Source organism: Pristiophorus japonicus, chromosome 16, assembly GCF_044704955.1.
Source record: "Pristiophorus japonicus isolate sPriJap1 chromosome 16, sPriJap1.hap1, whole genome shotgun sequence".
Classification (NCBI taxonomy): domain Eukaryota; kingdom Metazoa; phylum Chordata; class Chondrichthyes; family Pristiophoridae; genus Pristiophorus; species Pristiophorus japonicus.
Genome location: NC_091992.1, coordinates 27,360,661 through 27,388,493, shown reverse-complemented (window position 1 = coordinate 27,388,493; position 27,833 = coordinate 27,360,661).

The following is a 27,833-nucleotide window of genomic DNA, read 5'->3' as shown; positions in this document are numbered from 1 at the left end:
AAGTTAAAATTACCTTCATGTTGCTCTCAAAAATGGAAATCAGAGATAAAAAACAGCTTCTTTCCGGTTGGTGCAGTGACGTGTTTTGTCAATCTTGCTGCATTATTTTGCACGTTGACAGTTTTTGTATCTTCCTTTTTTTCCTTCTGCAACCATTACAGGGAGTTTAAAACCTCTTTTCTCCAAAGTATCAGGCTGATTCTCACAAACCTCTTACTTCAGCTCTCCCATGCCACATACTCCTCAACTGCTAGCCTTCTCCTCATTTATTCTATCTTCATTCAGGAGAAATTGGCACAGAATGCCTGCCAGAGAGTGGGTATTTACACCTTTATTACGTACTAGGAGAAGACCACGGAACTCATGCCATAGGAGATGACAAGGCCGGTGGTACATTGCTGACACCATGTGAGTGACTGAGCACCCTTGCAGTCCTGTGGAGTACCACACAGACATAGCTTTTTATCCCCTTTTCTGTCTCCTTAATCCCAAGTATCTGCTGCTCAGCCATACATAGTAATCCTCCTGTCCTGCAAATCCACCACAGTAATGGCGAGGCAGAGGAGGGGAAAGTTGATGATGTTGGTGAGAAGGAGGAGGAGGAGAAACAGAGACCCAACAACAGCCTGGTCACCGATGACGATGAGGAGGAGGAGGATGATGATTAAGAGGGAGATTATGGCCAGACTGAAGCCCACACTCTGCTGTCCAAACACTCCTGGAGGAAGTTGAATGAGTTGGCACAGATCACTGGATGTCCAAGCCAGCAAGCCTCCCAGGAATGTTATTTATGCACCCCAGAAGGAGACTTAACTATCTCCTGGTCAACTACATTAGCACTGTCCCAACATTGGGGTAAATATTCTATTTTTGCATTCCTGGCACGTACAAGGAGCACTGATCATGAAATCGTGCACTGCCAGCCCATGATTTTCCATCCAATTATTAATGAATAGAAAATCTTGGGCTGGAAATGCACAATTTTGTGATATGCACGCCCAATTTGCACCAGGAGTGCAGAATGGAATTTGTAACCCAATTCTTCACATCAGCCTCAGAAAAGCAGTCCACAGTGAACAATTGCAACATATCAAATTCCTTTCCCAACCATCCACATGGTTTGGCAAATCAGATTTAAATGAGAGCTAAACTTACTGCCGTGCAGGATAAATGCCCACAATTTCTGACGATGAATAACATAACTCCCTTAGAAAATTGGTCCAGTAAATAAACATCGATGGCAAATTAATGGAGAAATTGTTTAATCTGCCTGGGAAACTGCAGGGTCTAAAATGTGCATAAAATTTCCTCGCAATGTTTTCCAGTCCATATTGAAATCTGGATAAACGAATTCCATTTAAAACCATACCACCCCACAATTATATTTTCTAGTTTTAAGGTTTAATGGCCCTGAAATTTCGCTTTGGCCTTCCCGCGGGCATTTTAGAGAAAAAATACGCACCTACCTTAACCTGCTGCCCGTGTTCAACTTTCCGATGCTGAGGCCTCTCCTGACTGCCAGTCGCAGCGCGTGCACGTCGACGCGTGCGCAGGCCGACAGCTGGAGTCACATGGCACTGGGCAGCCAATCAGGTAAAGTATCATAGTAATAGGAGTTCCGCAGGGTCCTAAACTCCACAAAGGCATCTAGAGTGCTCATACGGTTGGAAACTCTGGTGCCTGGCAACCATTGGGGAGCTGCCAGAACTAATTCCTCCCCCAGAAAACCCTTTCAGTCCCTGCCTTAGTTTTAAAAAGAAAGATTTGCATTTATATATTGCCTTTCACAAACACCAGACATGTCAAAGCACTTTACAGCCAATGAAGTACTTTTTTCTTTTGGAGTGTAGTCACTGTTGTAATCTGGGAAACGCGGCAGCCTATTTGCGCACAGCAAGCACCCACAAACAGCATTGTGATAATGACCAGATAATCTGTTTTAATTATGTTAATTGAGGGATAATTATTGGCCAGAACACCGGGAATAACTCCCGTGCTCTTCTTCGAAATAGCGCCTTGGGATTTTCTTAAGCAGACAGGGCCTCAGTTTAACGTCTCATCCGAAACAGAGCACTTCCAATAGTGCAGCAATCCCTCACCACTGCACTGCAGTGTCAGCCTAGATTTATGTGCTGAAGTCCCTGGAGTGGGACTTGAAGCCACAACCTTCAGAATCAGAGGCGAGAGTGCTACCCACTGAGCCACAGCTGATATTTTGCTGTGTATGGATAGAGGATAGTGACATTTTTGACACTTCTGTCCTTCTGGAGGCCTGTGTGCTTCAATTCACGAGGGCTGCCTGCCTCCAGTGTTACATTGGGTCCCTTGCTGGCCAATGTAGGGAGACCCACTTCCAACCTTTCAGACTTTGGGCTGACTCCACTCAGGTGTTGCTGTGGACTTGCCAGATGCTGCCAATTTTTTCTAATGTTATGTTTGCGTGGCGCTGGGAGGGTCACTGCTGGCCCACGCTTGGTCCCCTTCCACGATTTACCTGAAGCTCACTGCCAGTGAGGTAGTTGGCCCAAATTGGAAATATTGCAACCGGCAAGCTGCCTCTTGAGGCATGACTGCTTACCAATAATATTGAAATGAGGCCCAGGGACCAATTTCAGGAGATCCTTGGGTTGTCCTCTCTGGCTGTTTTGTGCACGTCTTTCACAGCCTTTTGGATGAAAAGGTAAATAGAAGCCCCAACTGCCTGCTCAGATGGATGTAAAAGAAGAGCAGGGAGGTCTCCAGGTGTCTTGACCAATCTTTCTCCCTCAACCAACACCATATCACTATCACAGACATATTCTGGTTATTCATTCATTTACTGCCTGTTGTTGTTTCATAAGAACATAAGAAATAGGAACAGGAGTAGGCCATTTGACCTCTCGAGCCTGCTCCACCATTCAATAAGATCATAGCTGATCTGATCATGGACTCAGCTCCACTTCCCTGCCCGCTCCCCATAACCCTTCACTCGCTTATTGCTCAAAAATCTGCCGTAAATATATTCAATGACCCAGTCTCCGCCGCTCTCCGGGGCAGAAAATTCCACAGATTTACAACCATCAAAGAGAAGAAATTCCTCCTCATCTCAGTTTTAAATGGGCGGCCCCTTATTCTGAGACCATGGGCTAGAACCAGCACTTTCTTTGCATGCTTAACGCCATTTTACCGCTGAAATGACGTATAACGCCCATATATCGCCCATTTTGGCACAAAATGGAAACTGACGGGCATTTTTGGGAAACTTATCACCGAGCGTTACTTTCCCCATGTGCTAAACGCCAGGAAAAAATATTACCGCCTGCCCACTTTTTTGGGGTGGAATCATCAGAATGGGCGAAATCAATGCCCATAATATCGCCCAACATTACTTTCCGCACGGAATTAACGCCAAGATTCAATAATACCGCCTGCCCACTTATTTTTATCATAAAGAGGACATTTGGCAAAACTAATGCCCAGGAGATTGCTCACTGTCACTTTCACCACCTTGCACACATATCACCCACAATATCGCTAGCCCAAAAAACCGCCCATAAAAAGTGAAACTGTTCTGAACTAACGCCAGCGGTGTGGCTGCCATTTTTAAAATCGCAGGTCGCTGCATTCAAAAGGCTGCTTCAACTTTGGGGGAGTTTGCATTGAGTCTGGAGCGCTTCTCAGGTGAAGTTAACATATCAACAGATATATTTTCAGACTCTGGACGATTGGGGGTTTACTCTTGGTGTATTTTAGTGAGGAAATGATTGCTTCTGACCAATCACTATTATACTTTCAATGCAATGGGGCCAGCCATTTCTCAGCCTGCATCGATTAATACGCAGATGCTGCAGAGTGCAGATGGCTCAATGTGTGATGCACATCATGATGTCCCCAATTGAAGACATGCAAGAATGAGGAGGAAGGCCAGACCATACACACCCCGCACGTACAGGGAAAAGAGGTCTTACCTCGACGTGTCCGACCACACCTGCCTTCGGAGACTGCGCTGCCACAAGGTGGTGATCAATAAAATATGTGAGCTCATCAGGCCACATATGCAGCCTGCCATCAGGACATCGGTGTCAGTCGAGGTCAAGGTCACCGTGGCACTGCCTTTCTATGCGTCCAGTTCCTTTCGGGCCTCCGCGGTCGAGATTTGCCCTCTGTCTCACCATGCAATCCATCGCTGCATTAGACAGGTCATGGAGGCCCTGTACGCTTCCCCATGACCACGGAGGTTCAGACTGACAGGGCTAGAGCATTCTACCGCATTGCTAAGTTCCCCAAGGTGCAGGGAGCTATACAGTGCACTCACATCGCAATGCGGCCACCTTCTCAGGACCCGGAGTGTTTTCATAACACAAAGGAAGGTCCAACTAGTTGTCGACCACAACCAGATCATACTGGCAGTGAATGCCAAATGTCCGGGCATCTTTGATGAACCTCACATCTTGCGTGAGAGCGCTGCCTCTGACATCTTTAAGAGTAAGCCACAAGGACAATGCTGGATGCTTGGTGATAACCGATATAGCCTAGCCACCTGGGTCATTGCCCCCTGCTGCGTGGCACCCACACCGAGGCCGAGAAGCGATACAACCGGAGCCACAGAGATACACGCAATGTGGTCCAGAAAACAATAACTGTGCTAAAGCAGCGCTTCAGATGTCTTGACCACTCAGGAGGGGAGCTACAATACAACCCTGAGCAAGTAGGTAAATTCGTGGTGGTGTGCTCGATGCTGCACAACCTGGCCATCAGGAGGGGCCAAGAATTGCCAGAAGGCACTGATGCCCCACCTCAGGAGAGAGAGGAAGAGGACGACAAGGGGCTGGATGCTGACCTAGGGCCAGACAATCAGACTGGCTGTGCAACCATGCCCACAACCCCTCCAGAACACAGGGAAGGGCCTGTGGTGGCTACATAGCTGCAAGACTCTTACGTGAGGAGCTGATATCTGAAAGAACATTGCTGTGAGTGACAACGCTGACACACTGCTGTGTGTGTGCAGCTCAAACATCAATGGTGCCCATCACCTTGGTGCCAGTTAAAGTTTACGTTGATTGAAGTTAAGTTGTATTTAACCCTTTCATGTCAAGGAATCACCAGTGTGTAATGGTCCAGCTATCTGAGACAATGCGCAACAAGGTTATGTTCAATTAAAAAAAATTTATACCAACATTGGTCTGAAATCATAAATATCACAGACAATAACACCCAACCCCTGCCCACACACCATTTTTTCCATCATTGACATCAATCAAATGTTCAACATGTCCAGCAACACAGAATACAAAGGCAAATGAGGAGGGTGGTCCCCTCCCCCCATACATTACAAGAAATTGCATACACTGAGATGGAGATATAACACAGCCATCACCTGTGGACATGCACCTCACTTTCCTTTCCCCCCTCCCCTTCTTCTCCACACCTCTATCCCTTCCCCACCTCAGACGGTGCCTCATTGGGGGGGATGAAGGCAGATGCGGTGGTTGCAGGGGTATGGGAGCGGGGGATGCCGAGGGGGCAACATTCTCTGATGCAGAAGCAGGATCTTGGTCCTTGCTCTCATCTGTCGTTCGCAGGGGTGGTGGGGAACCTAGGGGTGGAGTGCCGCGCTCGGGGACCACTGGAAGTCCTGTGCCAGCAGTGTTCCTGGCTATCGCATCCAAGGCCTCCGCCACCCGTGGAATGCACTCAGACATGATGGCCAGCTGTCGGGTTAAGCCACCCAATGCAAAATTAAAGCACATGGTATTGGGGGTAATGTATTGACATGGATAGAGAACTGGTTGGCAGACAGGAAGCAGAGAGTCGGGATAAATGGGTCCTTTTTAAAATGGCAGGCAGTGGGGTGCCCCAGCTATTTACAATATACATCAATGATTTAGATGAAGGAATTGAGTGTAATATCTCCAAGTTTGCAGATGACACTAAGCTGGTTGGCGGTGTGAGCTGTGAGGAGATGCTAAGAGGCTGCAGGGTGACTTGGACAGGTTAGGTGAGTGGGCAAATGCATGGCAGATGCAGTATAATGTGGATAAATGTGAGGTTATCCACTTTGGTGGCAAAAACATGAAGGCGGAATATTATCTGAATGGCGGCAGATTAGGAAAAGGGGAGGTGCAATGAGACCTGGGTGTCATGGTATATCAGTCATTGAAAGTTGGCATGCAGGTACAGCAGGCGGTGAAGAAGGTAAATGGCATGTTGGCCTTCATAGCTAGGGGATTTGAGTATAGGAGCAGGGAGGTCTTATTACAGTTATACAGGGCCTTGGTGAGGCCTCACCTGGAATATTATGTTCAGTTTTGGTCTCCTAATCTGAGGAAGGACGTTCTTGCTATTGAGGGAGTGCACCGACGGTTGACCAGACTGATTCCCGGGATGGCAGAACTGACATATGAGGAGAGACAGGATCGACTGGGCCTGTAGTCACTGGAGTTTAGAAGGATGAGAGGGATCTCATAGAAACATATTAAATTCTGACGGGATGGAATTGGACAGGTTAGATGCGGGAAGAATGTTCCCGATGTTGGGGAAGTCCAGAACCAGGGGACACAGTCTAAGGATAAGGGGTAAGCCGTTTAGGACCGAGATGAGGAGAAACTTCTTCACTCAGAGAGTTGTTAACCTGTGGAATTCTCGATCGCAGAGAGTTGCTGATGCTAGTTCGTTGAATATATTCAAGAGGGAGTTGGATATGGCCCTTATGGCTAAAGGGATCAAGGGGTATGGAGAGAAAGCAGGAAAGGGGTACTGAGGGAATGATCAGCCATGACCTTATTGAATGGTGATGCAGGCTCGAAGGGCCGAATAGCCTACTCCTGCACCTATTTTCTATGTTTCTATGTTTCTATGAGCTGCTCACCAATGTCTACAGTTCTCCTGGACAACTGTACCATTTCTCCGTTCTCATGTGGTGCTCGTGGGACAGACCTGCCGCATCCACGAGGCCTCCGCGGGGTCGGCGCCGTCCTGGGGACAAATGGGGTGCCCTGTGGCAAGGTGCTCGGGGCCGGTACCTCCAGGGTGGAGGCAGGAAGGACAGGAGGACCACTAGATGGCCTTGGGGTGGAATGGCTTCTGGAGCATGGTGATGAAGGTTCCTCGAAGTCCGCGCTCTCATCCGTGGAGAACAGACCCAGCGGATTGACGGGCGAGAATCGGAGCTCCTCAGCACCAGATGTAGGATCGTCCGGAGAGTCGGGCCCTGCGCCCCCACCTTCTGGCCTCTGTGGTCTTGCCTTGGGACGCACTGCTGGCTGAGCTGCAAAACACAAATGAGGTTATTAGAGGAGAAGGGGGTGCTAGGGTCACAAAGTGAGTCCAGCGCTACACACAGCATATGCACAACAAAAGCATCACCACTCTCAAAATCATCACACACATCACATTTCATGACCATCATCACATTTGCATTGCAATGATTTTCATTACGCCATCATTATTTCTATATCAATTTTAGAAATCATCTATCATATATGATTGTTCAGATATGAGTGGGTGTGGCATCTATTGAATTTACATCACGCAATGGTGTAAGCTTTACTCACGTGGCATCACTTCAGGATCTGCAGATGCGTCCGTGGCTGTCCGGAGGTGCTTCCCCACGAGTGCGAGCACCCGCTCCTCCATCTCAGTGATGTCGCTTGCTGGGGACTGGTGGCCCTCCACCCGTTCGCCTCTGTACAGACCTCATCGTCGATCACTTCTTCTGTAAAAGGTGACAGGATGCCATGGCATGAGATCAATGCGTGATATCATTGCTAGGTAGTGTCACAGAGACTGATAGAAACATAGAAACATAGAAAATAGGTGCAGGAGTAGGCCATTCAGCCCTTCTAGCCGCACCGCCATTCAATGAGTTCATGGCTGAACATGAAACTTCAGTACCCCCTTCCTGCTTTCTCGCCATAACCCTTGATCCCCCGAGTAGTAAGGACTTCATCTAACTCCCTTTTGAATATATTTAGTGAATTGGCCTCAACTACTTTCTGTGGTAGAGAATTCCACAGGTTCACCACTCTCTGGGTGAAGAAGTTTCTCCTCATCTCGGTCATAAATGGCTTACCCCTTATCCTCAGACTGTGACCCCTGGTTCTGGACTTCCCCAACATTGGGAACATTCTTCCTGCATCTAACCTGTCTAAACCCGTCAGAATTTTAAACGTTTCCATGAGGTCCCCTCTCATTCTTCTGAACTCCAGTGAATACAAGCCCAGTTGATCCAGTCTTTCTTGATAGGTCAGTCCCACCATCCCGGGAATCAGTCTGGTGAATCTTCGCTGCACTCCCTCAATAGCAAGAATGTCCTTCCTCAAGTTAGGAGACCAAAACTGTACACAATACTCCAGGTGTGGCCTCACCAAGGCCCTGTACAACTGTAGCAACACCTCCCTGCCCCTGTACTCAAATCCCCTCGCTATGAAGGCCAACATGCCATTTGCTTTCTTAACCGCCTGCTGTACCTGCATGCCAACCTTCAATGACTGATGTACCATGACACCCAGGTCTCATTGCACCTTCCCTTTTCCTAATCTGTCACCATTCAGATAATAGTCTGTCTCTCTGTTTTTACCACCAAAGTGGATAACCTCACATTTATCCACATTATACTTCATCTGCCATGCATTTGCCCACTCACCTAATCTATCCAAGTCACTCTGCAGCCTAATAGCATCCTCCTCGCAGCTTACACTGCCACCCAACTTAGTGTCATCCGCAAATTTGGAGATACTGCATTTAATCCCCTCGTCTAAATCATTAATGTACAATGTAAACAGCTGGGGCCCCAGCACAGAACCTTGCGGCACCCCACTAGTCACTGCCTGCCATTCTGAAAAGTATCCGTTTACTCCTACTCTTTGCTTCCTGATACAACACATAACCGACAGATGTAATCATGATTATTATGAAAATTATTTTCTTTACCTAAAGACATGCACTGTGACCGCAGGCTTTGAGTAAACATTCCCGGTAAAAGTGAAAGACCTTAAATACATAAGTTCATGTAAATCAATGTAATACTTACTCTTGCGGATCCCACAAGGTCGTTCCATCGTTTGCGGCATTGGTTGCCCTCACGAACCTCGTTGGTCACCGACGAGACCACCTCTGCTATCTCGGTCCAGATCTTCTGGTAGGCCTTTGGGGTAGGCTTCCCACGCCCTCCCTTTGTCAAATCACCCCAGCATGACTCGACCTCATGCAGGAGGGAGGTATTTGCCTCGTCTGAGAACCTCCTGGCTCTTTTGCGCCCTCCAATGTACTCCTCTCCCACCTCACTGCTTTCTCCAGCATCAGTCTGCACAGCGTGCTGTGATGCCTCCTCCTCTCCCTCCATTATAGGCCAAATTCGGGCAAATATGTGGCTGGTAACAGATAATTTTTCTTTCCCTACTTGCTGTAAAGCTCTAAATTATCCCTCCTTCCTCCCAAAACAGCCACACCACACCCACACATGCCTTCAGTCCCTCTGAGCTCCCTCTCTCTCTGACTCCTCTTCTGCGCATGTTATGATGACTCTTGACCTCCTTAATCGAGTGTTGCCATGCCGTTGCTAAGGACGGTGACACTTTACGGCAGATGGTCAGCGAGATTTAATGCCACCGCCCATTTCATATCGCTTGTGGTAACGCCCATTTTCAAAAATGGAGACTAGGTGCTTTGAGAATGTGCGAGAAGCCGGCGATCTGAAAACTCTTTTTTACCGCCCACGCTGGAAATAACGCCCATTTTTGGGCGATATGCACAAAAGTGGAAAATCTAGCCCCATGTCCCCTAGTTTTAGTTTCCCTATGAGTGGAAATATCTTCTCTGCATCCACCTTGTCGAGCCCCCTCATTATCATGAGAAGATCACCTCTCATTCTTCTGAACTTCAATGAGTATAGGCCCAACCTATCTTCATAAGTCAACTCCCTCTTCTCCGGAATCAACCTCGTGAACCTTCTCTGAACAACCTCCAGTGCAAGTATAACCTTTCTTAAATACGCAGACCTAAACTGTACGCGGTACTCCAGGTGTGGCCTCACCAATACCCTGTGCAGTTGTAGCAGGGCTTCTCTGCTTTTATACTCCAGCACCCTTGCAATAAAGGCCAACATTCCATTTGCCTTCCTGATTAATTGCTGCATACCTGCATACTAACTTTTTGTGTTTCATGCACGAGGACTTTTGACTGGAAAAGCTTATAATGGGATGTCTAGTTTAGCTATCCATTCGATGGCCGCCTGAGATGACATGGCGAAATGAGGTGCCTCCCCCAACAGATCTCAGTGGGCAGGTTGATGTGATGTGTTCCATGGTCTGGGTCTCATGGCCACAGTCGCACTTCGGGTCGCCCCTCATCTTCCACGTGGAGCAGGAGGCTGCATCGTCCATGCCTTGTGCGGATTGGGTTGAGCGCTGTCCACTGTCTCTGAGGGAGGTCGAAACCAGGGACCTCTGCTGTTGGATCAGTGATGGGGTATTGGTTCTTTATGTTGCATGTGCCCAAAGATTCCGTCCATCTAGATAGCGGGTCGATACCAGCTGCATAAATTTACTGCCTGTGGGACCTTGCTGCATGCAAATTGGTTACCGCACTTGCTTATATAACAGTAATGGCACTTTTAAAGTAATCCATGGATTGTAAAGCAATTTGGAACTCCCTGAGGAAATGATAAGGCTTTGAATAAGTCATGGTTTCTCTTACTGATATTTTCTTTATAAGTGCTTTATTTTGGAGTTCTAAGTTTTCACTTATTTTCCAATGCCAAAAATTGTGTGTACGTATATCTGCGTGTGTGTATCTGTATGTGTGTATCTGTGTGCATGTAGCTGTGTGCGTGTATCTGTGTGCGTGTATCTGTGTGCGTGTATCTGTGTGCGTGTATCTGTGTGCGTGTATCTGTGTGAGTGTATCTGGATGTGTCTCTGTGTGCGTATAGCTGTGTGCGTGTATCTGTGTGCATGTATCTATGTGCGTGTGTATCTGTGTGTGTGTATCTGTGCACGTGTATCTGTGTGTGTGTATCTGTGTGTGTGTATTTGTGTGTGTGTATTTGTGCGTGTGTATCTGTGCGTGTGTATCTGTGCGTGTGTATCTGTGTGTGTGTATCTGTGTGCGTGTATATCTGTGTGTGTGTGTATCTGTGTGTATGTATCTCTGGGTGTGTATCTGTGTGTGTGCGTGTATGTGCTTGTGTTTGTGTACCTGTATGTTTCATTGTTACTCTATCAATCCACACAGAATTTAGAAAATATTGTAGTTTAAAAAAATCATCACAGTCCTGAATTTTCCCATAGACAAAAGATTATGGTTTGATTCAGTCACTACAAATCCTACACTGGCATTGAAAAAAATTGATAGGGTTCGAAAAAAATGAACTTTTTTTGAAATATAAAAATATCCTGCATAATTAATATCCATGTAGGAAATGTCATGTTGAAATATTAAATTTTCATGACCCTCATGTGTAAATGTTGCAGCAATGATTTAACCTACTAAAATCTTCATTTGCATTTTTCCACTGCATCACATAAAAGGTTAGAATATGTAATTTCACACTAAATACAATCATTGATACCCTTTTATTTCCTGGTTAACTATTCTGCTTTTATATCATTTATTTAAAAAGCAGCTAATACTAATCCATGTTTGATTCTGATATGAATATTTAAGGATACAAAGTTGGTAAAGAAAAGATTATTTAAATGTGTTTAAACTAACCTTCGCTTTTAATGCTCATGATGGTAAAACTTCGATTAAGTTCTGTCTTTATGTTCTCGGATGTTCAGTTTGTGGTATTGGTATTGCATTTGACAGTGAGCTAGACGGAGCGCACACAACATCCTCCGTCACCACAGCAACTGCAAAGTGCTTTTCCCCCCCTAAGAGATATTGCTAGATTTTTCATCCACTGACGATGAACAGGCTGAAATATAGTCCATAATGTTCATTTCTCATGTCGAGTAGAATAAATACCTTTTGAATCATTCATATATAGCAATGTTGTGGTCTTTGAAAACTTTCAGCAAATTTGTAGAAAAGCAAAAATGTTATTCTACTTTCAGTAGAGGTGTGGTAGTGCAAAGGTCATGGTACTGATCGGTCAACCCAGAGATTGACGTTGGGAATTTCCTTGGCGGGGAGGGTTGGGTGCGGGGGTGCTCCTGATCAGCTGCCATAATTAGTTTTTCTAATTAAACAATGAAAAGAAGGGGCCCTCCCAGAAAAAATGCATCTCACTTTAATGTCGTTCCCATAAGGAAAAATATAATTACATCAAAGAATGCAGTGAAGTTCCAGTAAGGTTCTGTCAATACATAACAGAACCTTTAATTGCAAATGTATGCTGTACTCTTTGAATAGCACACTTCCCCTGCAATTTATCTCAATTGATAATCTGTGAAAGTATGATGAACCTTGCATAGAATCAAAAGTGGAGCAAAATGCATAGAATTTTTCTCCATATGTTAAATTGTGATATGGAATTTGGTATATTGGGAGTTGGGAGCTAGTCCTTTCACTAGGATGAGGGAATTCAGTAATGTGAATAGACTAAGAGCGGCGAAGGTCGAGAGGAGATTTGATAGAGATGTTCAAAATCATGAGGGGTCTGGATCGAGTAGATAGAGAGAAACTATTCCCATTGGCAAAATGGTCGAGAAACAGGACACAGATTTAAGGCGATTGAAGAAAAAACCTTTTTTACGCAGCGAGTGGTTAGGATCTGGAATGCACTGCCTGTAAGGGTGGTAGAGGCAGATTCAATCACGGCTTTCAAAAGGGAGTTGGATAGGTACCTGAAAGAAAAAAAACTGCTGGGCTATGGGGAAAGGGCAGGGGAACGGGATTAGCTGAAGTGCTCTTGCAGAGAGCCGGCACGGGCTCAACAGGCCAAATGGCCTTCTTCTATGCTGTAACCATTCTATGATTCTAGGAGATATGCATCCACTTCAGATAGATAGGATGAAAATGTCCTTCATCTGATGGCTGAGAATCTTAACTGAAGTGATATTGAGCAGCCTGAACCTGGTTCTGTATGAACCAGACAGTGGCTATATTTCAGTATTTAGTGATGTTGTTTGGTAAACTGTAGGTAGAGAGGATTGATGGAACAGGGAACAGAAACACTAAAATGAACCAGGAATTGATCCATGTCCCTTTCAAATGCTTGAACAAAGTCAAGATTTACTGTACCAAGTGTCAGTCAGTTCTATAAGTCAATGGCACAGTTATTCTTTATAGTAAGCTTAACTTGTGACTTCCACAATTTATAATCATGTCCTGTGGGGATTCTATACTCGTTTTGCATGAATATCCAATTTATTGGTTCTTTTCATAATTCTAAAAGTTGGAAACATATCCCCTTTAATCTGCGTTGTTTCCAATGAGAATAAATTTGCTTTCTCAGCTTCTTTTCAGAGCTTAATGATATGGGTACTATGCGGAAATAATTGCGTTTGTGCAGACTTGTATAACCATTTACAAGAAAGTAAACTCTGATGAGAATGGAATATTTGAAACATAATCTTTCTACTCAAAGAGTTAATTCATAGAAGAATGCACCAACTTAAATTTAATTGGCAGGTGAATATTGGGTCTAAAATTCCAGCATCGCCGGGTGTGGACGGAGTGCGCATGGACCCGGCAAGGCTTCGCAAAAGTCGGCTTTTTGGGACGCGATGCGTATGTGCCAAAAAACGGCTTTTCCGATGTGTCAAAGACTTCTCTTGACAAATCCTCCGTATCCCTAGGAGAAGGATATCCGCGCGGGAGAGATTGGGCTATTTGCCCAACACAAGTCCAGCGAATGTCCTCCAAACTTTTATGCCTGGTGAAAGCAGGCACATAGCCTACTTTTACCAGCGTAAGACTTTTAAAACAAATGAAAGTTACATTTAAATACACATTTTTACAGTAAAAACCCTATTCATTGGTAAGTTTATTTTTAACACTATTAAAACACATTAAAAAAAATCCCGAATTTTTTTTTCTGAAACATTTCATTTCAATTATTTTTAAATATGTGAGGTGTTTTATTTACTTATTATGCTGTGTTTGGGTGTTTTAGAGGGTTTTCTCATTGATAGTGATGGGAACTTGTCCAAACGGAGTTCTCATTTTTGTCAATGAGAATACTGCATCGTGATTGGTTGTCCAGGCCCACATGACTCCAGTTTGGACTTACATACCTGAAAGACATCTCCCCGTGTGCTGCGCAGCGAATCTTTAGGTCTCCGACCAGGATCTTGTGTTCCTCCGGGACCACCAGGTATTTTCGTAGATTTTTTTCAGGTCGGAGGCGTTAATTTCAGGCCCATTGTTTTAGTTATGCCACTAAAGTTTCCAGGAAGTACTGCATAAGAAAACTCTATAAATGTATTCACGTAATGTAGGACTGCAGTTTGTCAAAAATGGGACAGAAAACCACAACAAGGATTGACCTCATGACTCCGAATGACCAATTCAGCCAATCAAAAGACAACTATTTGAATTTGGCTCCCATCTCCAAAATTGATGATTGGACCAGGAGGCTGAGAAAGTTACCTCTGGTGTCCCCGAAAGATCTATCCTTGGCCCCATCCTATTTCTCATCTACATGTTGTCCCTTGGTGACATCATCCAAAAACAGTGTCAGTTTCCACATAAGAACATAAGAAATAGGAACAGGAGTAGGCCATACGGCCCCTCGAGCCTGCTCCGCCATTCAATAAGATCATGGCTGATCTGATCATGGACTCAGCTCCACTTCCCCGCCTGCTCCATGAAACCACTTATCCCCTTGTCATTTAAGAAACTGTATATTTCTGTCTTAAATTTATTCAATGTCCCAGCTTCCACAGCTCTCTGAGGCAGTGAACTTCACAGATTTACAAGCCTCTGAGAGAAGAAATTTCTCTTCATCTCTGATTTAAATGAGCAGCCCCTTATTCTAAAATCATGCCCTCTCGTTCTAGTCTTCCCCATCAGTGGAAACATCCTCTCTGCATCCACCTTGTCAAACCCCCTCATAATTTTATATGTTTCGATAAGATCATCTCTCATTCATCTGAATTCCAATGAGTAGAGGCCCAACCTACTCAAAATTTCCTCATAAGTCAACCCCCTCATCCCCGGAATCAACCTAGTGAACCTTCTCTGAACTGCCTCCAAAGCAAGTATATCCTTTCGTAAATATGGAAACCAAAACTGCACGCAGTATTCCAGGTGTGGCCTCACCAATACCTTATATAGCTGTAGCAAGACTTCCCTGCTTTTATACTCTATCCCCTTTGCAATAAAGGCCAAGATACCATTGGCCTTCCTGATCACTTGCTGTACTTGTATACTATCCTTTTCTGTTTCATGCACAAGTACCCCCAGGTCCCGCTGTACTGCGGCACTTTGCAATCTTTCTCCATTTAAATAATAACTTGCTCTTTGATTTTTTTCTGCCAAAGTACATGACCTTACACTTTCCAACATTATACTCCATCTGCCAAATTTTTGCCCACTCACTTAGCCTGTCTATGTCCTTTTGCAGATTTTTTGTGTCCTCCTCACACATTGCTTTTCCTCCCATCTTTTTATCATCAGTAAACTTGGCTACTTTACACTCAGTCCCTTCTTCCAAGTCATTAATATAGAATATAAATAGTTGGGGTCCCAGCACTGATCCCTGCGGTATCCCACTAGTTACTGCTTGCCAACCAGAGAATGAACCATTTATTCCGACTCTCTGTTCTCTGTTAGTTAGCCAATCCTCTATCCATGCTAATATATTACCCCCAACTCCGTGAACTTTTATCTTGTGCAGTAACCTTTTATGTGGCACCATGTACGCTGATGACACCCAGCTCTACCTCACTACCACTTCTCTCGACCCTTCCTCGGTCTCTAAATTGTCAGACTGCTTGTCCGACATCCAGTTCTAGATGAGCAGAAATGTTCTCCAATTGAATATTGGGAAGACCGAAGCCATTGTTTTTGGTCCCCACCACAAACTCCGTTCCCTAGCCACTGACTCCATCCCACTCCCCAACTTCTGTCTGAGGCTGAACCAGACTGTTCGCAACCTTGGTGTCATATTTGACCCTGAAATAAGGTTTCGACCACATATCCGTGGCATAACTAAGACCGCCAAGTTTCACCTCCATAACATCACCCGTCTCCCCCCTTGCCTCAGCTCATCTGCTGCTGAAGCCCTCATCCATGCCTTTGTTACCTCTAGACTTGACTATTCCAATGCACTCCTGGCTGGCCTCCCACATTCTACCCTACGTAAACTAAAGGTGATCCAAAACTCGGCTACCCGTGTCTTAACTCGCATCAAATCTCATTCATCCATCACCCCTGTGCTCGCTGACCTACATTGGCTCCCGATTAAACAACGCCTCGATTTCAAAATTCACGTCCTGGTTTTCAAATCCCTCCATGGCTTCGCCCTTCCCAATCTCTGTAATCTCCTTCAGCCCCACAACCCCCTCCCCCCCGAGATGTCTGCGCTCCTCTAATTCTGTCCTCTTGAGTATCCCTGATTAGAATCGCTCAACCATTGGTGGCCATGCCTTCTGGTGCCTAGGCCCTAAGCTCGGGAACTTGCTGCCTAAACCTTTCCATCACTCTACCTCTCTTTCCTCCTTTATGACGCTCCTTAAAACCTAGCTCTTTCACTGTCCTAATTTCTCCTTATGTGGCTCAGTGTCAAATTTTTGTCATAAAACTTCTGTGAAGCTGCTTGGGATGTTTCACTATGTTAAAGGTGCTATATAAATACAAGTTGTTATTTTAACAAAAAGTATGGTGGGGGGGGAGCTTTCAACTTGAGACTTGGGAATGCTTGTTTTGCCTCAAAAAAATTAGTGCTAAGGCACTAGGTTGTGATAGCAGGCCCATTTTGTGCTCATAATTCACCCGTTGCCATTTGGGACTTCTTTTTTGACAGCCAACAGACCTGTTTGAAATCGTCGGGTGCCTAGTTAAGCAAGTTAATTAGGATCTAGTGCTTATTTCAGGATCTAAAAACCCTTTTCAGCCTCTCTATTCACCAATTCTAAATCATACAAATGCTCCGGAGCTCCTCCGAGTCCCACAAGGAAACCGAGGACTTCTCTGCCCTGGGCTTCCCATCCCTGCCCCGACCGTGATCGAGTCCGCCGACCCAACCCAACACACACTTACTTGGCCAGCTGCCGCACTCGGCCCGCTCCTGCCAATCGGTATCCGCATCACTCAGACTGGACTCAATGCAGTGCTGAGATCCCGGGAATTGCAATAGCCCGGGCCTCACGTAGGTGAGTGAAAACAGCAGCAATTTGAGGTTTCACGCGTGAATTCAAATGTACGTGAGATTTCCCCAAAGAGGACGGGTATTGAATGCAGTTGCATCATGATATCTTTTACTCTCAATCACTCGTATAGAAACATACATAGGAAATAGGTGCAGGAGTAGGCCATTTGGCCCTTCGAGCCTGCACCACCATTCAATATGATCATGGCTGACCATGCAACTTCAGTACCCCATTCCTGCTTTCTCTCCATACCCCTAGATCCCTTTAGCCATGAGGGCCACATCTAACTACCTTTTGAATATATCTAATGAACTGGCCTCAGCAACTTTCTGTGGTAGAGAATTCCACAGGTTCACAATTCTCTGCGTGAAGAAGCTTCTCCTCATATGTGAAAAAAAGAACTTGGAGTTATTTAGCACTTTCACGACCTCAGGACATTCCAAAGCACTTTACAGCCGATGAAGTACATTTGTAGACACTGTTGTGATGTCGGAAACGTGACACGCAGCAAGGGATCAATAAACAGAAATGATATAATGACCAATCTGTTTTAGTGATATTGGTTGAGGGGTAAATATTGGCCAGGATACCAGGGATAACTCCCTTGCTCTTCCAAGAAGTAGTGCCATGGGATCTTTTACGTCCACCTGAGAGGGCAGACAGAGGGCTCGGTTTAACGTCTCATCTGAAAACGGCACCTCCGACAGTGCTGCACTCTCTCAGCACTGCACTGGAGAGATGGGCAAGATTTTTTGCTCAGGTTCGTGGAGTGGGACTTGAACGTGACTCAGAGGAGAGAGTGCTACCCACTGAGCCACAGCTGACACTGATGTGCACGAATGGTGTGGTATGTCGCAGTGCTAACATGAAAAGTGAGCAAACATCCAAGTTACTTCAGAATCACGAAGAAAGTCAAATCTCTGAATGGGAGTTTAATTGTTCCTTTGAAACCACTGAAAACACAAAGATGAACCAATCTCCTGCCACAATGTGTGGTGCGATTGCACCTTGAGGGTTTAAAGGAATAAATGGTGAGATTACCTCACTGAGTAAAATTATGTCAATATTTCTTGTTTGATGAAATGTAACTCTTTTTATATGTCAATGTTACAATGAGGTTATCTACAAAGTATTACATATGACTAATTAATATTTAAATTTGTTATCATTAATACTGTACATATAAATCTAGATTATAACCTATCGCACCTACATTTATACCACCGATGTCTGAGAAATAGACTAATTATCCTTTATTCACACCTTGTACGCAGGCCCCAGGATATAAATAAAGATTCTAAATGTTTTCTTGAGCAACAAGAAAGAAACAAAAATGAAATCGACTTTGAAACTGAAGAGTGCCTTTCCACAGCTGATGCATTGGCCATTAAAATTGGAAAGATGGATTCCTTTAAATTGAAGCAATAATAATAAAACATTGTTGTGAAATGCTTCACTTGGCACAAATATAAAAACTCAAATAAATTGATTTTGTCCTCACCTTGAAATCACACAAATAATAGGAGCAGAACCTCCGTCCCATTGCAGTAAATGAAATTGTAGCTATTAATTTAACGCATTTGATTCCTATAAAATAAATGGCATTAAGAGATTCTGTTTTGTAATAGAATTAACCTAATTTCAAGGTCATAGATTTCTTATGGGAAGCGCACCTCACACAATTGCAGTGTTCCAGTTCGAGTGAGGCCGGACCTATTCAATCTATTATATTTGAACATTTGCAGAATTCTGTGGAAGTATTCAAACTTGTGCTCTTTATACAAAAGTGGTAAAGACTGAGAGACATTGTCATTATCTTACTCAAAGTGAAATTTATATTCTAATCTCACCACTTTAAGGAAATGTGGGTATATAAGCTGAATCATAGAATCATACGGCACAGAAGGAGGCCATTCGGCCCATCAGGCCTGTGCCGGCTCTTTGAAAGAGCGATCCAATTAGTCCCACTCCCCTGCTCCCCATATTCCCTCAAATGTTGCTTTCACACAATGGTGAGTTCAGTATGCAAAAGGTTATAACTTGTGTACCTTCTGGCAACCTACCTGACATATTGGATGTAACGGTACATTGTATTCCTCACCACATACATGTTGCACATGTCTGGACTGGCCAGTTATTCAAAAGACATGTGGCAGTGCCGTTCTAGACACATGTGCAGAGAAATGCAGATCTGAACTGACTATGACATCAAATCATTATTTCGCAACTAAAGTGAATATATGTCCCCTTGCTGTAACCGTCATTTTCATCACTGGCTCTGATGAACACAATAATATTTTCTTTACGTGGTGCATTCTTCACACCTTTTAACAGCTTGACACTTCTCTTTATCCCATTGTTACCAAAGAACATAGAATCATAGAGACTTACAGCACAGAAGGAGGCCATTCGGCTTCTTGTGCTTGTGCTGGTCTCTGAAGGAACAATTGTGCTTAGTCGCTTACCTCCGCTTTTTGTTCGTAACCCTGTAAGTTCCTTATCATCAAGTAACTGCCTCATTTTCTTTCAAATTTATTTATGAAATAAGCTACCACAACCTCTTCAAGTAGAGCGTTCCAGATCCTGACAATCCTTTGAGTGAAAACATTTTTTCTCGTCTCCCCGCTAGATCTTTTGCCAATGATCTTAAATCCATGGCCTCTGGCTGTTGACCCACTCTTCAGTGCATTACACGAGAGCCCTTTGTGAGCACAAACCAGGTATAAATACAGCTGTGGTACATACGGTATTGCGAATTGCATATATCCACCAGCAGATCACGGCACGGAGCGATAGAGTTAATTCACCGAGCGATAACTCAAAATAATTAGCATTTTCAACTTTTCAATATTGTGTATTCTGTTCATACTACGCATCCAAAGTTACACTTTTGTTTCAGTGTCAGATTACGGAAGCTAAAACCGCAGCCATGTATTTATAGTATTCTACATCATAGGTACTGGTTTGACACTGATACCTACGGAGATAGATATGGGATTGGCAGACCCAAGTTACATTGCCAGCACAATATAACAACAACAACAACTTGCATTTATATAGCACCTTTAACTAGTAAAACATCCCAAGGAGCTTCACGGGAGTGTTACCAAACAAAGGTTGACACCGAGCCACATAAGGAGATATTAGGACCAGTGACCAAAGGCTGGGTTAAAGAGGTAGGTTTTAAGGAGCATTTTAAAGGCGAGGCAGAGAGATTTAGGGAGAAAATGGCAGAGCTTCGGGCCTCAGCAGCTGAAGGCAACGGTAGAGCGATTAAAATAGGAGATGCGCAAGAGACCAGAATTGGAGGAGTGCAGAGATCTTGGAGAGTTGTAGGACTGGGAAAAAGCGGGGTGGTGGGGGGAGCTCTGTGCAGGCTTATCAGTGGCATCAGAATGCCAATTCAATTTTAACATTAGCAGAACTATCAGCATTCTGCAAGCAGCAAAAAGATTAAAAACGTGATTTAAGAAGTTCCCAAGCTGTTCAATGGACCACCTGGGGACATTTTAAACTTCGTTGCACACTGCCTGCAGTTATGAAGCCAAAAGTGGTGTAAAAATACCTCTAGGAGTCACTATGTATTCAAATCCCACTTCGCAGTTTGCGGTGATGAGAAGTCAAAACCGTATAATATAATTGGCCTATTATTAACCATCAGCCATACTTTCATCTCAGGCAGCTGTCTTTCTTGAAGTAAGAAAGATGTGGGGGGAAAAATCAGCCATTAAATTGATAGTTTTCAGCTTTTAAAATGCCATTATAGAACTATTAATATGAGTTATTTACTATAATGAAGGTTATCCAGCCCTAGGCTAAATAATCCGTGTTGCTTTTTTTTATTAAACCGACTGATCATTAAATAATAAACTTTATTGACCTGATCGCATGACAAACTCAGGATTCTAAGCAGCCCAGTGCTGCAGTAGTTTTTATTTTTCATTATTTATATAAAACTGCTGAAAAAAATGGATGCTGCTGTTTGACGTGCATTCCAGCAATCCTGTCGGCTAAAAAGTCCTTAGCCAGACCATCTTTATGGTGTGTCGGTCTTTTTAATAGTCAGGAAAATGTCTGCTGCAACGTTTAAAAGAATGTAACACAAATCATTGGCTTTTAAGCAAAAGTCTTTGGAAACCCCATTTTATTTTCTTCTTGCAGTTTGTTAAACAATTTTCTATACCAGTGGTTCCTCAGTCACTCCCCTCCCTCCTTGTTGGTGTAGGTGCATTTGGTGCCCTCTGGGACCTTACTATTCACGTGCAACTGCTTTAAGAAAAGACTTGCATTTATATAGCGCCTTTCACCACCTCAGGACATACCTTTACAACCAACGAGGTACTTTTGAAGTGTAGCCACTGTCATAATGTAGGAAACGTGGCAGCCATTTTGTGCACAGTTCCCACACAAACAGCAACAAAATAAGTATGCAGATCATCTGTTTTTAGGTGTTTGTTAAGGGATAAATGTTGGTCAGGACACCAGGAGAACTCGCTTGGGAGTGCCCTAGGATCTTTTACATCCACCCGAGAGGGAAAACAGGGCTTTGGTTTAACGCATTATCCGAAAGACGGCATCTCCGAAAGTGCAGCACTCCCTTGATGCAGCACTCCCTTGATACAGCTCTGAAGTGTCAGCCTGGATTATGTGTTGGAGCCTCTGGAGTGGGCCTGGAACCTATAACCTTCTGACTCAGAGACCAAAGTGCTACCACCAAAACCAATGGCTAACATCTAAAGGAAGTGATTCTTGGACTGGGCAATTCATTGTCAGGCTGGAGAACATACACACTATAAAAGAAAACAGAACCAGATCAAATGGTTATTGTACAGTAAATTAGCTTATTCAACCAAAAGGACTTATTTTTTATTCCCAAGATTTATCTGTTTATAATTTTTATAATTTTTGATATTTTACTTAAATTTTACTTAAACTAAACAATTCTTTAAAAATATATTTTTGAATTAATTCACAGCATGTGTGCATCGCTGACAAGACCAGCATTTATTGCCCATCTCTAGGGCTGTAGATAGGGCTTTAAACTAAATATTGGCGGATGGGGGGGGGGGGCATCCGGTAAGAAGAAATTTTAAAAGTCAAAGAGAAAGAAGGCGGCAAAAGTGCAGGGTAGTGATAGGGATAATGATAACCAGAGTGTGACAAGTAGGGACAGAGCGTAGACACATAAGACGAAATTAAAAGCTCTATATCTAAATGCACGAAGCATTTGAAACTAGATGAGTTGACGGCACAAATAGAAATAAATGGGTATGATCTGATTGCCATTACAGAGACGTGGTTGCAAGGTGACCAAGGCTGGGAACTAAATATTCAGGGGTATTTGCCATTTTGTAAGGATAGGCAGAAAGGAAAAGGAGGTGGATTGGCTCTGTTAATAAAGGATGAGATGAGTGCAGTAGTAAGAAATTATATTGGCTCAGAAGACCAAGATATAGAATCAGTTTGGGTGGAGATAAGGAGTAATAAGGGAAATAAGTCATTGGTGGGAGTGGTCTGCAGGACCCTAAATAGTAGCCACTCTACGGCACAGAGTATAACTCAAGAAATAATGGAGGCTTGTAAGAAAGGTACAGCAATAATCATGGGTGATTTTAATCTTCATATTTATTGGACAAATCAAATTGGCAATGGTCACCTTGAGGATGAGTTCATAGAGTGTATGCGGGATGGTTTCTTGGAACAATACATTGTGGAACCAACCAGGGAGCAGACTATTTTAGATCTGGTAATGTGTAATGAGTCTGGATTAATTAATGATCTTGTAGTGAAGGATCCTCTTGGAAAGAGTGATCATTACATGGTAGAATTTCAAATGCAGTTTGAGAGTGAGAAAGCTAGGTCTCAAACTAGTGTCCTGAACTTAAATAAAAGTAATTACAAAGGTATGAAGGCAGAGTTGGTTAAAGTGGACTGGGAAAATATATTCGAGGGGAAGATCGTAGAAATGCAGTGGCAAACATTTAAGGAGATATTTCATAACTCTCAGCAAAGATATATTACAGTGAGAAATAAAGATGCTAAGAGAAGGATGAATCATCCGTGGCTAACTAAGGAAGTAAAGGATGGTAATTGAAAACAAAGGCATACAATGTTGCCAAGGACAGTGGAAGACCAGAGGATTGGGTAATTTTTAGAAACCAGCAAATGATGACTAAAAAAAATGATAAAGACAGAGAAGACAGCATATGAAAGTAAACTAGCAAGAAATATAAAAACAGACAGTAAGAGCTTCTACAGGTATATAAAAAGGAAATGAGTAACTAAAGTAAATGTTGGTCCCTTAGAGGATGGGACTGGAGAATTAATAATGGGGAACAGGGAAATGACAGAGACTTTGAACAAATATTTTGTATCGGTCTTCATGGTGGAGGACACTAAAAACATCCCAATAATTGATAATCAAGGAGCTATTGCAGCCGGGGAGAGGGGGTGGGAGACTTAAAACAATCGCTATCACGAGAGGTAAAGTACTAGGCAAACTAATGGGACTAAAGGTGGACAAGTCCCTGGACCTGATGGCCTGCATCCTAGGTTCTTAAAAGAAGTGGCTGCAGAGATAGTGGATGCATTGGTTGCAATCTACCAAAATTTACTGTATTCTGGAGAGGTCCCCAGTGGACTGGAAAACCACAAATGTAACACCTCTATTTAAGAAAGGAGGGAGACAGAAAGCAGGAAACTAGCCTAACATTTGTCATTGGGAAAATGCTGGAGGCCATCATTAAGGAAGTAGTAGCAGGACATTTAGAAAATCATAATGCAGTCAAGCAGAGTCAGCTTTATGAAAGGGAAATCATGTTTGACAAATTTGCTGGAGTTCTTTGAGGATGTAATGAGCAGAGTGGATAAAGGAGAACCAGTTGATGTTGTATATTTGGATTTCCAGAAAGCATTCGATAACGTGCCACACAAAAGGTTACTGCACAAGAGCTCACGGGTTTGCGGTAATATATTAGCATGGATAGAGAATTGACTAACTAACAGAAAACAGAGACTCGGGATAAATGGGGAATTTTCAGGCTGGCAAACTGTAACTAGTGGGGGTGCCACAAGGATCAGTGCTGGGATCTCAATTATTTACAATTTATATTAATGACTTGGATGAAGGCACATTTGCTGATGATACAAAGATAGGTGGGAAAGCAAGTTGTGAGTATGATGCAAATAATCTACAAAGGGATAGAGATAGGTTCAGTGAGTGGGCAAAAATTTTGCAGATGGACTATAATTTGGGAAAATGTGAGGTTATCCACTTTGGTAGGAAAAATAAAAAAACAAATTATTATTTAAATGTGGGAGAGATTTCAAAATGCTGCAGTACAGAGGGATCTGGGAGTTCTTGTGCATGAAACGCAAAAAGTTAGTGTGCAGGTACAGCAAGTAACCAGGAAGGCAAATGAAATGTTGGCCTTATTGCAAAGGGAGGGAGTATAAAAGTAGGGAAGTCCTGCTCCTGCTGCACAGGGCATTGGTAAGACCACACCTGGAGTACTGCGTACAGTCTTGGTCTCCTTATTTAAGGAAGGATATACTTGTATTGGAGGCAGTTCAGAGAAGGTTCATGAGGTTGATTCCTGAGAAGAAGGGGTTGTCATGTGAAGAAAGGTTGAGCAGGTTGGGCCTATACTCATTGGAGTTTAGAAGACTGAGAGGTGATTTTATTGAAACATATACGATTCTGAGGGGACTTGACAGGGTAGATGCAGAGAGGATGTTTCCTCTTGTGGGGGAATCAAGAACTAGGGGGCATAGTTTCAGAATAAAGGGTCGCCCATTTAAAACAGATGTGAGGCGGAATTTCCTCTCTCAGAGGGTCGTGAATCTTTGGATCTCTACCCCAGATAGCTGTGGAGGCTGGAGCTTTGAATATATTTAAGGTGGTGATACATATTTTTGAATGATAAGGGAGTCAAGGGTTATGGGGAGTGGGCGGGGAAGTGGAGTTGAGGCCAGGATCAGATCGGCCATGATCTTATTGAATGGTGGAGCAAGCTCGAGGGGCCAAATGGCCTACTCCTGTTCCTATTTCTTATGTTGTTATTCTAATTGCCCTTGAAAAGGTGGTGGTGAGTCCCCTAGCTTTATAACTGAGTGGCTTTCTAGGCCATTTCAGTGGGGTAGTTAACAGTCAACCACAGTGCTGTGGGTCTGGAGTCACATATAGGCCAGACCGAGTAAGGAATAAGTGAAGAACATTAGTGAACCAGATGGGTTTTCACAACAATCCAGTAGTTTCATGGTCACCATTACTGATACTAGCTTTTCATTCCATTTATTTAATTAACTGAATTTAAATTCCCCAGCTGCCATGGTAGGATTTGACTCATGTCTCCCGATCATTAGTCCAAGCCTCTGGAGTACTAGTTCAGTAATATAACCACTATGGTACTGTTCCCTACAAATAATATCCCTTAAAAAATATCTTCTAGGGTGTCTGTTTTACACCTAGCTCGTGCCTGGACAGACGACATGAGTTCAACAGCTCGACCTATATTGCTGGCTGTGCATTGATTTCTGGTCAAAGAGGAGCTCCATTTTAGACATCCAAACACAAACCCTGGATCAAACCGCCATCTCTCTGCTAACATCTAAAATATTAGAAGTGAAGTTTACGATCCATTAGAACTTTTTAAACTTAGCTTGACGCTGATGGTCATGTCGGAGTCAGTGAGAAGCCACATTGCCTGAAGACCAATGTCACAAGGTGGTATTCCAGTGTTTTGGCCAGCTTCGCAGTTGCGTAGATTATGGAAGGCAAATGCCACTCTGCATGAATGTCCAGTATAATTGGCCTGTCACTTAACTGAACAGGGAACGTATTAATGTGAATGTAAAAGAGATGGGATTATATAAACATAAGCAGTGTTTCTGGTTTTTGCAAAATGTTTATTTCTACATTATCATACATGATTCAAAGCTGCTATACAAAAGTGCTTTGTACAAAAATAAATTCTGTTGATACAAAAGGATAAATGCAATGTTCATCACCTTCTTACAGGAACCTTCAGCTTGTTAAACATATCAAAATACCAATGTTAGAACCATGTCACATATTCAGATACTTCTGCATTTCATATAAGCAATAACCAATTTCTAATCATTTTTCACATAAAAATATTCAATAACAATCCAAAATATTTCTGTCTTCCTGGGCCACAAAAGTTGATTTTCTATTAATCTAATTACTGTGAAAGCACAGAGCCCAATGCAATGTTTTCTTTCATGACGAGATATACACTGAACCGAGCTTAAGCACATTAAGTGTGATAATGAGAGAGCTTTAATGAAGCATTGCCCCATTGCCGATTTACTCGCTTTCTCTCCCAAAGGTCATGGTCTTGTCCGGTACAGGTCCATGGTCTCAGCAGGCTTCCAATACCTCACCCAAGCTACCACTAGCCATGTGTGAACCTATTCAATTGATAAGGAATATCAGAGCTGAGCCCAATCCTATTCTCGTCTCAAATGACACCAACACTTTCCAGCAGGAGTGACTCGATAGCAATCAGGAATGAGAACAGTGACCAATGTTCCCCACCCTGTAGGTACTGAGATCAATTTTAACGCACCTACTGCCGCCCTGACTGTGGTCAGATAACTCAGCCCAGAACAGGGCTTTGTATTAATAAGTCGGAGTTGGGGCGAAATTGCATTGGGTTAGATCTGACTTTGTGCGATATTGTGAAACGGGTGATGGTGAGTCAGCAGCCTGTTTCCCATCCCTCCCTGCTTTTATTTCCATTGACTTCAATCGGGAGCGATGTAAAACGGGCTGCCGATTCGCTATCACATGTTTTACACGATCGCACAAAGTCAAGGTCTACCCTCATTGTATGATATTAACATACAAATGAGTGAGTGAATCTGAACTGAGATGTTTCTGTAGAACAACAAGCAAAAATGCTGCAGATGCTGGAAATGCGAAATACAAAACAGAAAATGCTGAACACACACCAGACAGGCCGCATCTCTCCAGGAACGCTGCCTGACATGTTTCCAGCATTTTTTGTTTGTATTTAAAATTCTTCTACCTTTTTTGAAATCAATGCCGTTAAACTTTTTAAAATAGAGGTGGCAGTAGGGTACTGTAAAGTAAATGAGTTGAAACAGCGGACAAAGATAGGGACATGTTAACACATCTGTGTACTAATATCACAAAGTACAGTAAAATCCCAATTGTGATTGGTCAATGGATCAGTGACATAAAAGTGTGTGATATCGCCACCTATTTTTCACCACTTCTGTTATGTATGCTTTGTTACTGTGGTCCCAAAAGACTGCCTTCTGTGACATATTCAGAGATGCATGCAAGAAATATACATGAGTATGTACTTCAATCTGATCTCCTCTGCACCCTACCATCTCATTGACTGAGGGGTTTCAACTTGTGGAAACCTTGATCATTTCACAATGTCATGATCTCATACAGAATTCAATCACAGGCTGTTTGTGTGCGGTGGAGACCACATTTGACTAAAGAGAAAGGTTTACATAATCTAGAATTGAAATTGGAATTGTTTACTAATTGAAATTGGAACTAAACAGAGATAAAGAACAATGTACATTGTCTAGTCA